Below are 12,898 nucleotides of genomic sequence, written 5' to 3' on the forward strand. Positions count from 1 at the left end.
CATTTAGGAATTGGATGGCAGAGGGGAAGAAGCTGTTCCTGAATTGCTGAGTGTGTGCCTTCAGGCTTCTGTACCTCCTACCTGATGGTAACAGTGAGAAAAGTGCATGCCCTGGGTGCTGGAGGTTCTTAATAATGGACGCTGCCTTTCTGAGACACTGCTCCCTAAAGATGTCCTGGGTACTTTGTAGTCCAGTACCCAAGATGGAGCTGACTAGAAGTTGTATTGTTCTATGTTCTATGAATCTAGAGCACATGAGCAACAATTTAAAAGATTAGCTTTATTTGTCATATGGACATTGAAACATACAGTGAAATGCAGTGTTTGTGTGAACAACCAACACAATCTGAGATGTGTTGGGGTCAGCCTGCAAGTGTCATGAAGGATTTTGACCTGAAATGTTGACTGTTTATTCATTTCCATAGATGCTGCCTGACCTGCCGAGTTCCTCCAGCATGTGCTCTGGATTTCCATCAGCAGATTTTCTCATGTTTATCATTTCTGATTACTACATTTTAGGAAGGAGCAAAGATGGTTGAGTGGAGATCTGCAGGGTCATGATGGGTTTATATCGGGCAAATGGGGAGGCACTGCCGCATCGCCTTGGTGGTGTGAATACCAGGGCACTTAGATTTAACAGGAATGTGTGAGGAAAGAGGACTGGTAATGATCAGGAACTCACTGCTTAAAGTGGTGGCAAAGAAGAGTCAATTAATAGATGCAAGTAAACGGGTTGATTCATGAAAAGGGGATATGTTTAAAACCTAAATTCTCATCCTTCCTAACATTTCTTTTGCACCTGAGTTTTGGGAATTAAACGTTATGGTTGCCTGCACAGGAGCTGTTATTTGGGTGTCAGCAGGGTCCATCAATACAGAGATCTGTCACACGCTTCGGGAACAAAGCAAGGATAAAGAGCAAGGCAAGTTTGATGTTATGGATGCTTGACAACTTTAGGAACATTCAGCCAGAACAGAATGTAATTAGCTTTTGAAAATATGCAACTTTTCAAATTCCTTTGACTGTGGTCATGAAAACATTCTCAGCATAGGCTTCACTCAGGCTGATGAAAATGTACTTCAGGGAGGAAAATATGTGCGGTATTTCAGGGGAAAGATGGTTTGTGTTGAAAAGAGTTCCTGTACAAATGTTCAGTTAAAAAAAAAAGTGACAGTACAGTCTAGCTCCTTCCAGTTTAAACTTATTAAGTCTAAAATTATAAATATAGTGAAAGAAAAACAGCTCCACCACAGAGTGTTGACGGTCAGCAGAACCCCACAGAACACAACTTGGCACTAGTGGACAACGCGACCAAAGGCGACATCCTTCAGACAGTTCACAAAACTAATTATTTTACTACTTCTTCTTTCAAATATGATTCTGCTACTATTGGAATGTGTGATCTGCATTTTGATGTGTTTTCAGACCGATTGAGCTATCTGGCGCTTTGTTGTCTCCAAGGGAGTTGGGTGAGGTTTGGAGTGGAGTGTGCAGCCTGGAGGCGGGTGTGAGCCCATAATCGATTCCATTTCTTGCTTATTAAAGCATCAAGGAAGATTGAAATCAACGAGGACGCGAGCGGAAGGTGAGTGACTGTGTCCAGCACCATATGCCTGCAATTGACCAGTCTCTCTCTCCCTCTCACTTACTGCTGCTGCAGTCCTGGGTCTTAGGCAAGGTTTAATTGACATGTTTTGTGGATTGGACTCTGTAGTTCATGTTTCGCACCATCCTCTGAGTGAAGTTCTCCCTCAGGTTACCCTTAAATATTTCACAGTTCACCCTTAACCTACGACCTCTAGTTCTAGTCTCATTCAACCTCAGTGGTAAAAGCCTGCTTGCATTTACCCTATCCATACCCCTCATGATTTCATATACCTCTATCAAATCTCCCCTCAATCTTTTATGCTCCAGGGAATAAAGTCTGAATTTATTAAACCTTTCTGTGTAACTCAGGTCCTCAAGTCCCGCCAACATTCTTGTATATTTTTTTCTGTAACTGTTTTTTTCATTTTTACTTTAAAGGCTACAGTTTAATACCTCTATCAAAAGGGCATTTCCATCGGAAATCCCTGAAGTGCTCAGTAATGCTGAGCTCATAGAGTAGCACTTGAACACATGCCTTTCTCCAAAGTTCAAAGTAAATTTATTATTAAAGTACCGGAGCCCCAGGTCAATAAGGGAAAGGTCGGACCAGAAAGTAGATGTCAGGGAAAGTATTGAAAGGCAAAACCAAAATAGCAGGTATGATGGTGGGATAGTTTGAAGTGTATATATTTTAATGCTTGGAGTATTATGGGTAAGGGCCTGGTGGGAATTATCCCAGGTTATTGAAGGAGGCAACAGATGAGTTCGCTGGGCCCTTGACCTCTGTAGCCACAAGCGAGGTCCCGGAGGACTGGCAAGTGACTAACGTTGTACCTCTATTTAAGGAGGGGAGAAGGGAAAACCCTGGGAACTATAGACTGGTGAGTCTCACATCAGTTGTAGGAAAATTGCTGGAGAAAATTCTTAGGGATAGGATATATATTTGGAAACTCATGGCTTAATTAGGGAGAACCAGCATGGCTCTGTGCGTGGCAGATCATGCCTTACCAACTTGACTGAGTTTTTTGACAAGGTGATGAGGGTAGGGCAGTGGATGTTGTCTACATGGACTTTTAAGGCATTTGACGTAGTCCCTCATGGGAGGCTAATCCAGAAGATTAAGATGCACGGGATCCGCTGCAATTTGTCTGTTTGGATTCAGAACTGGCTTGTGCATAGAAGACAGCTGGTAGTGGTTGAAGAGACTTATTCAATTTGGAAGTCTGTGATTAGTGGAGTTCCACAGGGATCTGTGCTGGGACCTCTGCTCTTTGTAGTGTATTTAAATGACCTGGATGAAAATGTAGATGGGTGGGTTGGTAAATTTGCAAATGATACCAAGATTGGTGGAGTTGTGGATAGCGTAGAAGAATGGCAAAGGACACAGCACGATATAGATCAGTTGCAGATATGGGGTGAGAAACGGCAGATGGAGTTTGACCCAGATAAACGCGAGGTATTGCATGTTGGTAGGGAAAATACAAGGAGACAGTACACTGTTACAGGCAAGTTCCTTAACGGTGTTGCTGAGCAGAGAGATCTTGGGATCCAAGTTCATAGTTCCATAAAGGCAGCTACAGAGGTCGATATGGTGGTTAAGAAGGATTATGGAATACTTGCATTTATTAGTCGAGGCATTGAGTTCAAAAGTCAGGAGGTTATAAAACTGTGGTTAGGCCACATCTGGAGTATTGCGTACAGTTCTACAGGAAGGGTGTTGAGGCTTTGGAGAGGGTGCAGAGGAGATTTACTAGGATGCTGCCTGGTTTAGAGGAACGTGCTATCACAAGAGGCTGGACAAACTGGGTTGAGACTGAGTTGTTGCCTCTGAAGCACCAGAGGCAGAGGGGAGATCTGATAGAGGTTCACAAGACGATGAGAGGCAGAGACAGAGTGGAGAGAGGATCTCTGTTTCCCAGGGTTGAAATGTCGAATACCAGAGGGAATGTACTGAAGGTGAGGGGGGGGGGCAGATTCAAGAGGATGTGAGGGGTAAGTTTTTCACTCAGAGAGTGGTGGATGTCTGGACTGCACTGCCTGGTATGGTGGTAAAGACAAATACATTAGAGGCTTTTAAGAGACGTTTGGATAGGCACATGGATATAAGGAAGATGGAGGCATATGAACACGGTTGTAGGTAGCAGGGATTGGTGCTTGGGTGATTTTGATTTAATTTTTATCTGGTTTGGCACAACACTATGGGCTGAACCCTGTTCCTGTGCTGTACTCTCCTCTGCTCTGTGTTCTATGTTCTATTTCACCAGATACTACTGTGAGATTCATTTTCTTGCAGGCATTCACAACAGAACAAAGAAATACAACAGAATCAATGAAAAACTCCACACAAAGACTGACAAACAACCAGTGTGCAAATAGGAAAAAAACAAATGGTAATAAAGAAAATAAATAAGTAAATGAATAATTCTGAGTTGTAACACCATTGAAAGTGAGCCCATAGGTTGTGGAATCAGTTCAGTGTTGAGGTGAGTGAAGTTATCCACACTGGTTCAGGAGCCTGATGGTTGAAGGGTAATAACTATTCCTGAACCTGGTGGCGTGGGACCTTAGACTCCTGTACCTCCTTTCTGGTGGCAGGTCCCAAAAACCCTCTGTGCCATATTTCTGTGCTAAGATTTCAAATTAAGCCAGAATTACCTTCCCCCTCACCTGTTCTCACCTATCCCCTGCCAGTTTGTACTCCAACCACTCCCCCCACCTTCTTATTCTGACTTCTGCCCCCTTCCTTTCCAGTCCTGATGAAATGTCTCAGCATGAAACATCATCTGTTTTTTCCCCTTCATTACATGTTGCCTGACCTGCTGAGTTCCTCCAGCATTTTGTATGTGTTACTCTAGAAAATTAAGGATTTATTTTGGAGGTAGTGATCACAGCTCTATCTCCTGCACCATAGCGCTGGAGAGGGACAGGAGCAGACAATTTGGTAAAACATTTAATTGGGGTAGGGGGAAATATGATGTTATTGGGCAGAAACTTGGGAGCATTAATTAGAAGCAGATGTTCTCGGGAAATGCATGGCAGAAATGTGGCAAACGTTCAGGGAACATTTGCATGGTGTTCTGTATAGGTATGTTCCATTGAGGCTGGGAAAGGATAGGAGGGTAAAAGAACCATGATGTACAAAGGATATAGAAAATCTAGTTATGAAGAAAAGAAAAGCTTACAAAAGGTTCAAGAAACTAGGTACTGTCAGAGCTCTAGAAAATAAGATTGCTAGGAAGGGGCTTAAGAATGTAATTGGGAAAGCCAGAAGGGATCATGAGAAGGCCTTGGCGGGCAGAATTAAGGAAAACCCCAAGGCATTCTACAAGTATGTGAAGAGCAAGAGGATAAGACGTAAGAGAATAGGACCAATCAGGTGTGATAGTGGAAAAGTGTGCATGGAGTCGGAGGAGGTAACAGAAATACTTAATGAATACTTTGCTTCAGTATTCACTACGGAAAATGACCTTGGTGATTGTAGGGATGACTTACAGTGGATTGAAAAGCTTGAGCATATAGACATTAAGAAAGAGGATGTGCTGGAGCTTTTGGAAAGCATTAAGTTAGATAAGTCACCTGGACCTGATGAGATATACCCCAGGCTACTGTGGGGAGCGAGGGAGGAGATTGCTGAGCCTCTGGCTATGACCTTTGCATCATCAATAGGGACAGGAGAAATACCAGAGGATTGGAGGGTTGCAAATGTTGTTCCCTTATTCAAGAAAGGAAGAAGTGATAACCCAGAAAATTATAGATCAGTGGTGGGCAAGTTGTTGGAGAAGATCCTGAGAGGAAGGATTTATGAGCATTTGGAGAGACATAATTTAATTAGGGATAGTCAGCATGGCTTTGTCCAACAGAAGGCAAAGGGTGGTTGTAGATGGTTCGCATTCTGAATGAAGGTTGGTGACCAGAGGTGTTCCGCAGGGATCTGTTCTGGGACCCCTCCTCTTTGTGATTTTTATAAATGACCTGGATGAGGAAGTAGAAAGGTGGGTTAGTAAATTTGCTGATGACACAAAAGTTGGGGGTGTTATGGATAGTCTGGAGGGTTGTCAAAGGTTACAGCGGGACATCAATAGGATGCAGAACTGGGCTAAACAGTGGCAGATGGAGTTTAACCCAGGTAAGTGTGAGGTGGTTCATTTTGGTAGGTCAAATTTGAAGACAGGATATAGTATTAATGGTAAGACTCTTGGCAGTGTGGAGGATCAGAGAGATCTTGGGGTCTGTGTCTGTGCACAGGTTGACAGTGTTGTTAAGAAGGTGTGTTGGCCTTCATCAACCGTGGGATTGATATAGGACCCTGGTCAGGCCCCACTTGGAGTACTGTACTCAGTTCTGGTCGACTCACTAAGGAAGGATGTGGAAACCATAGAAAGGGTGCAGAGGAGATTTACGAGGATGTTGCCTGGATTGGGGAGCATGCCTTATGAGAATAGGTTAAATGAACTTGGCCTTTGCTCCTTGGAGTGATGGAGGATGAGAGGTGACCTGATAGAGGTGTATAAGATGATGAGAGGTATTGATCGTGTGAATAGCCAAAGGCTTTTTCCCAGGGCTGAAATGGCTAACACGAGGGGGCACAGTTTTTAGCTGCTTGGAAATGGGTACTGAGGGGATACCACACAGAGAGTGGTGGGTGCATGGAATGCACTGCCAGCAATGGTGGTGGAGGCAGATACAATAGGTTTTTTATAGACTCTTAGATAGGCACGTGGAGCTTAGAAAAACAGCGGGCTATGCAGTAGGGAAATTCTAGGCGGTTTCTAGAGCAGGGTACATGGTCGGTACAACATTGTGGGCCAAGGGCCTGTAATGTGGTGTAGATTTCTATGTTTTATGTTTAAGGTTTTATGTTTCATGTTTTTGTATAATTTAATTGGTCTTTAACTTTTAGCTAATGCTAACATGATACAAAAAAAGAGAACTTCACCACATAAAAATCAAGAGATACAAAACTGAATTAAAATGAAGAGTAATGTGAAATTTAGAGAACTACAGTGGGAGGGCAGGAAGGTGACTTGTATTCAGATATTCCCATTCTCAAGACATTGGATGGCTGCTACAGGAACAGGATTGGGTCAATTGCCGATTGGCTGTGTGAAGTTAGAAGTATAAAGCCTTCTCATTGCAACAATCACTGAGAGCTGTTGCCATTACAAATCAGTCCTTTCTAAGCAAAGCAGCTTTCTCTTGTATTGATGACATTCAGTGCAGAACTGAACAAATGGTGAGTCACCTTTCCAGAAACCCAGGCTGTCTCCAGTGCTTAATGCTTGGTCAGAGATTTCCCCACCCCCACCAGAAAATCAAACGACAATGCTTTTTGATTGTTAGCAGAACTAGGCCATTTGGTCCTCTCAACCCCATTCTCCTGCCTTCTCCCCGAAACCTTTGACGCCCTGACTAATCAAGAACCTATCAACCTATGAAGACCCTACCTGCCTTAAATACACCCAGTGACTTGGCCTCCACAGCCGTCTGTGGCAATGAATTCCACAGATTCATCACTCTCTGGCTAAAGAAATTCCTCCTCATCCATAAATAATCTAAACTCAGTTCTGATTTCTTCTCTGGCACAAATGAATGAATTAACAACTTTATTCATTTATTTAGAGATACATCATGGTAACAGGCTCCTCTGGCCCAACAAATCCATGCAGCTTGATTACACCCATGTGACCAATTAAGCTACTAACCCTTACGTCTTTGGAACAGGTGTGAAACCTGGAGGAAACCCACGCGATCACAGCGAGAATATACAAAATCCTTACAGACAGTGCCTAGAATTGAACCCAGGTCACTGGCATTGTAAAGCATTGTGCTAACAGCTACATTGCCGTTAAAGATGACGGGTGTTGTGTCGATAGGGGGAATGCAAGCAGGCTTTTCCTCCTCTTGATGGGAGAAAGTAGAACTAGAGGCCATAGTTTAAGGAAGAAAGGTAAAGTGTTTAAAGGGATCCTGAGGATGAACTTCTTCTCTGAGGGCGGTGCAACTGTGGAATGACCTGCCAGAGAAAGTGGAAGATACGGATTCAATTGTAACATTTAAGAGAAGATTAGGTAGGTATCTGGATGGGAGGTATCTGGAGGGATATGGTCCAGGTGTAGGTAGACAGGACTAGCTATTGGCAGAGACTAGATAAGCTAAAGGGCCTGTTTCTGCGCTGTAGAGGTCTATGACTCTATGACCATTGAGCCCCATGAGACTATGTCCCACTTTCACTACACTATGGCCAATTTGGTGATTTTTCTCATTACTCTTTGTGTTAGTTGTTTCTGTGAATATCTAAATTACAACAATGACTTAAACTTCTGAAGTACTTATTTTGTATTCAGAGATACAGTGCCGAACAGGCCCTTCTGGCCCGATGAGCTGCACTGCCCAGCAACCGACTGATTTAACCCTCGCCTAATCACAGGACAATTTACAATGACCAATTAACCTGGGAACCTGAATGTCTTTGGACAGTGGGAGGGAACTGGAGTACCTGGAGAAACGCACGCAGTCACGGAGAGAACGTACATCTTGAGCTGTATTATTGTAGTGCTGCTGCACTACAGTAGCACTTCTTGGCTGGGAAAGTACATTAGATTTATTGAAAACTCGGCTATAAATACCAGTCCTTTGTCTCTTTTTCTAAAAGTACAAGTAAACAAATTGCTGGCCGATTCCTGAGAGCTGTCCAAGAACATTGTGTGCAGGATCGTGCACAGCTGACATGCAGTAGGTAGTCTGACTGTTTCCCAATAGGTCAAAGACCCGAGGACATAGGTTTAACATTTTGGGCATAAAACACAAAAAGGGAGAAGGGGAGGGAAAATGTTTAATTTACTCAGTTATCAGAATTTGGAACTCACTGCCAGTGGAATTGAAGTCAATGATCAGAGAACTGAAAAGGCATGAGAGAGGATCAAGGATCAACTTTATTTGTCATATACATTTCCATGTATTAAGAACTTGCTGTCGTGTGTTAGTCAGGGCACGACATGCAACAGAAAACAATTCAACACTTGTAAAGAATACAGACTCATATAAAAATAAAGTTAAAGTACAGATATGGAATAAAATGTGCACAAATACCAGGATGTATCTGCAATGTAAACAGCATTGTAAACAGTGGTTTAAAGTGTTCACAGTGTGGTGCAGTGATGGGGGTAAGAGATAGAGGGGGAGAAATAACTAGAATGGTTGATCAGATTAACTGCCTGGGGGAGAAACTTTTAAAATAGCATCAAGTTTTTGTTTCAATAGCCCTGTAGTCCTGACCCTAGTACTTTATTTGTTTCCCTGCACCGCACTTTCTCTGTGCCTAGAACAATCTATTCTGTCTTCTTTTAACAACTCCAATGTCATGATTTCTAGACGGTGCACAAACTAAAGCTTTTTACTGCATGGCAGTACTTGTGATTCCAATAAACCACTTCCAATTCCAAGATAACAAGTGCCATCATTCAGGGTGTTGCATTGGATTGTCACCACTATAAACAGCTTCTTTGATCAGGTTTCCCCCTCCCACTCCCATAGGAGAAAGCAGTTTTCTTGATTTTGATCATTTCCTGTGGCCATCGTCCATCTCTCCTCCACTACAGGTGGTTCTGGCTGCATTAAGTGATATCTGCAAGATGTACTGTCACAATGACGTGGTAGTAGGGGATGGGCACGGTTAGCCGAATGGTTTAAGTTAGTTTCCTATGGCGGGAGCTAGAGAGCACAGCCTCAAAATTGAGGAGGGACCCTTTAGAACAGAGGTAAGGAGGATTTTTTTTAAGCTAGAGAGTAGTGATTCTGTGGAATACTCTGCCAGACTGCAGTGGAGGGCAAGTCCGTGGGTATATTTAAAGCACAAGTTGATAGATTCCTGATCGGTCAGGGCATTAAAGGATGTAAGACATACAACCATAGAACACTACAACACAGAAAACAGGCTATTCGGCCCTTCTAGTCTGTGCCGAAACTTTATTCCACTAGTCCCATTGACCTGCACCCAGTCCATAACCCTCCAGACCTCTCCCATCCATGTATCTATCAAATTTGTTCTTAAAAATTAAGACTGAGCCCACATTTACCACATCAGATGGCAGCTCGTTCCACACTCCCACCACTCTGAGTGAAGAAGTTCCCCCTAAACCTTTCCCCTTTCACCCTAAAGCCATGTCCTCTCGTATTTATCTGTCCTAATCTAAGTGGAAAGAGCCTATTCACATTTACTCTGTCTATACCCCTCATAATTTTGTAACCCTCTATCAAATCTCCCCTCGTTCTTCTATGCTCCAAGGAATAAAGTCCTAACCTGTTCAATCTTTCCCTATAACTCAACTCCTGAAGACCTGGCAACATCCCAGTAAATCTTCTCTGCACTCTTTCAATCTTACTGATATCCTTCCTATAGTTAGGTGACCAGAACTGCACACAATACAGTATTCCAAATTTGGCCTCGCCAATGTCTTATACAACCTCGCCATAACATCCCAACTCCTATACTCAATACTTTGATTTATGAATGCCAGGATGCCAAAAGTCTTCTTTACAACCCTGTCTACCTGTGACACCACTTTCAGGGAATTATGTATCTGAACTCCCAGATCCCTTTGTTCCTCCACACTCCTCAGTGCCCTACCATTTACTATGTATGTCCTACCTTGATTTGGCCTTCCAAAATTCAACACCTCACATTTGTCTGCATTAAATTCCATCTGCAATTTTCTGGTCCATTTTTCCACCTGGTCCAGATCCCTCTGCAAGCTTTGAAAGCCTTCCTCGCCATCCACAACGCCTCCAATCTTCGTGTCATTAGCAAACTTGCTGATCCAATTTTCCACATATTCGTCCAGATCATTGTTATAGACAACAAACAACAATGGTCCCAGCACAGATCCCTGAGGCACACCACTAGTCACAGGCCTCCAGTCTGAGAAGCAATCATCCACTACCACTCTCTGTCTTCTCCCACACAGCCAATTTCAAATCCAGTTTACAACCTCTCCATGGATACCTAGTGTCTGAACCTTCTGAACTGACCTCCCATGTGGGACCTTGTCAAAGGCCTTACTAAAGTTCATGTAGACAACATCCACAGCCTTTCCTTCATCTACTTTCTTGGTAACCTCCTCAAAAACTCTACAAGATTTGTTAAACATGATCTACCACACACAAAGCCATGCTGACTATCCTTAATCAGCCCTTGTCTGTCCAAATACTTGTATATCCGATCTCTCAGAACACCTTCCAATAATTTACCGACTACTGATGTTAGGTTCACCGGTCTGTAATTGCCTGTTTTACTTTTAGAGTCTTTTTTAAACAACGGAACAACATGAGCCACCTTCCAATCCTCCGGCACCGCACCGGTGGCTAAGGACATTTTAAATATTTCTGCCAGGGCCCCTGCAATTTCTACACTAGTGTAGAAATGAAAGAAAAAACAGTTTAAGATCTCCCCCATCTCGTGAGGCTCCACACATAGACGACCACTCTGATCTTCTAGGGGACCAATTTTGTCCCTTACTATCCTTTTACTCTTAATATACTTGTAGAAACCCTTCGGGTTTACCTTCACATTATCTGCTAAAGCAACCTCATGTATTCTTTTTGCCTTCCTGATTTCCTTCTTTCGTATTTTCTCACATTTTCTATACTCTTCAAGTACCTCATTTGTTCCTAGTTGCCTATACCTGCTATACACCTCTCTCTTTTTCTTAACCAGATCACCAATATCCCTTGAAAAACCAAGGTTCCCTGTGCCTGTTAACTTTGCCTTTAAAACTGGCAGGAACATGCAAATCTGCACTCAAAATTTCACCTTTGAAGGCCTTCCACTTACTGAACACATCCTTGCCAGAAAACAACTTATCCCAATCCACTCTTCCTAGATCCTTTCTCATCTCCACAAAATTAGCCCTTCTCCAATTTAGAACCTCAACTCGAGGACCAGATCTATCTTTATCCATAATTAACTTCAACTTGTCACAGACAGGACCTAGGCTGTAAAGATAGGGGACAAGCTCTCCTCTACAATCACTCTGAGCACCGGTGCCCCACAAGGCTGTGTACTCAGCCCCCTGCTGTACTCACTGTACACCCATGATTGTGTAGCCAAGTTTCCATCAAACTCAATATATAAGTTTGCTGATGACACAACAATTGTAGGCCGTATCTCGGGTAATGATGAGTTTGAGTACAGAGAGGAAATTAAGAACCTGGTGGCATGGTGCGAAGACAAAAACCTATCCCTCAACATCAGCAAGACGAGAAATTGGTTGTTGACTTCAGAAGGAGTAGCGGACTGCACGACCCAATTTACATCGGTGGTGCACAAGTGGAACAGGTCAAAAGCTTTAAGTTCCTCAGGGTCAATATCACAAATGACCTGACTTGGCCCAACCAAGCAGAGTTCACTGACAAGAAGGCCCACTAGCGCCTTTACTTCCTGAGAAAACTAAGGAAATTTGGCCTGTCCCCTAAAACCCTCACTAATTTTTATAGATGCACCATAGAAAGCATTCTTCTAGGGTGCATCACAACCTGGTATGGAAGTTGTCCTGTCCAAAACTGAAAGAAGCTGCAGAAGATCGTGAACACAGCACAGCACATCACACAAACCAATCTTCCATCCTTGGACTCACTTTACACTGCACGCTGTCGGAGCAGTGCTGCCAGGATAATCAAGTACACGACCCACCCAGCCAACACACTTCTCGTCCCTCTTCCCTCCGGGAGAAGGCTCAGGAGCTTGAAGACTCGTACGGCCAGATTTGGGAACAGCTTCTTTCCAACTGTGATAAGACTGCTGAACGGATCCTGACCCGGATCTGGGCCGTACCCTCCAAATATCCGGACCTGCCTCTCGGTTTTTTTTGCACTACCTTACTTTCCCTTTTCGATTTTCTATTTATGATTTATAATTTAAATTTTTAATATTTATTATCGATTTGTAATCCAGGGAGCTTGAAGCGCAGAATCAAATATCACTGTGATGATTGTACACTCTAGTATCAATTGTTTGGCGACAATAAAGTAAAGTTACCAGTCCATATGATTAGTCTATTAATCCATTATGTCCCTTCCACAACCTCCTACCATCACACATCTCAATTAGGAGATAGCTCCTCCACAGCTTCCCAGCCCAAATGAAGGGTCTCAAGTTTACATTTTCCTTCTGCACATGCTATCTGACCCACTGAATTCCTGCAGCAGTTTGTTTTTTCACTCCATGATTAGTTTAAATAAGGTAAATTGAGTGCATAAATTGAATGCAGCTGTTGCTCTGAGCAGATGGTTCAGGAAATATTTAAGATGTTGGGCA

The 12,898-nt window shown here is 43.1% G+C and overlaps 1 protein-coding gene across 1 annotated transcript in view; it reads right to left on the bottom strand.

Annotated features, from left to right (window-relative positions):
- Positions 1–12,898, bottom strand: part of LOC134341017 (palmitoyl-protein thioesterase ABHD10, mitochondrial-like) — a 71,354-nt gene that overhangs the window by 43,940 nt on the left and 14,516 nt on the right. The gene's annotated exons all lie outside the window — the stretch shown is intronic.

This window comes from Mobula hypostoma, chromosome X2 (assembly GCF_963921235.1).
Source record: "Mobula hypostoma chromosome X2, sMobHyp1.1, whole genome shotgun sequence".
NCBI lineage: Eukaryota > Metazoa > Chordata > Chondrichthyes > Myliobatiformes > Myliobatidae > Mobula > Mobula hypostoma.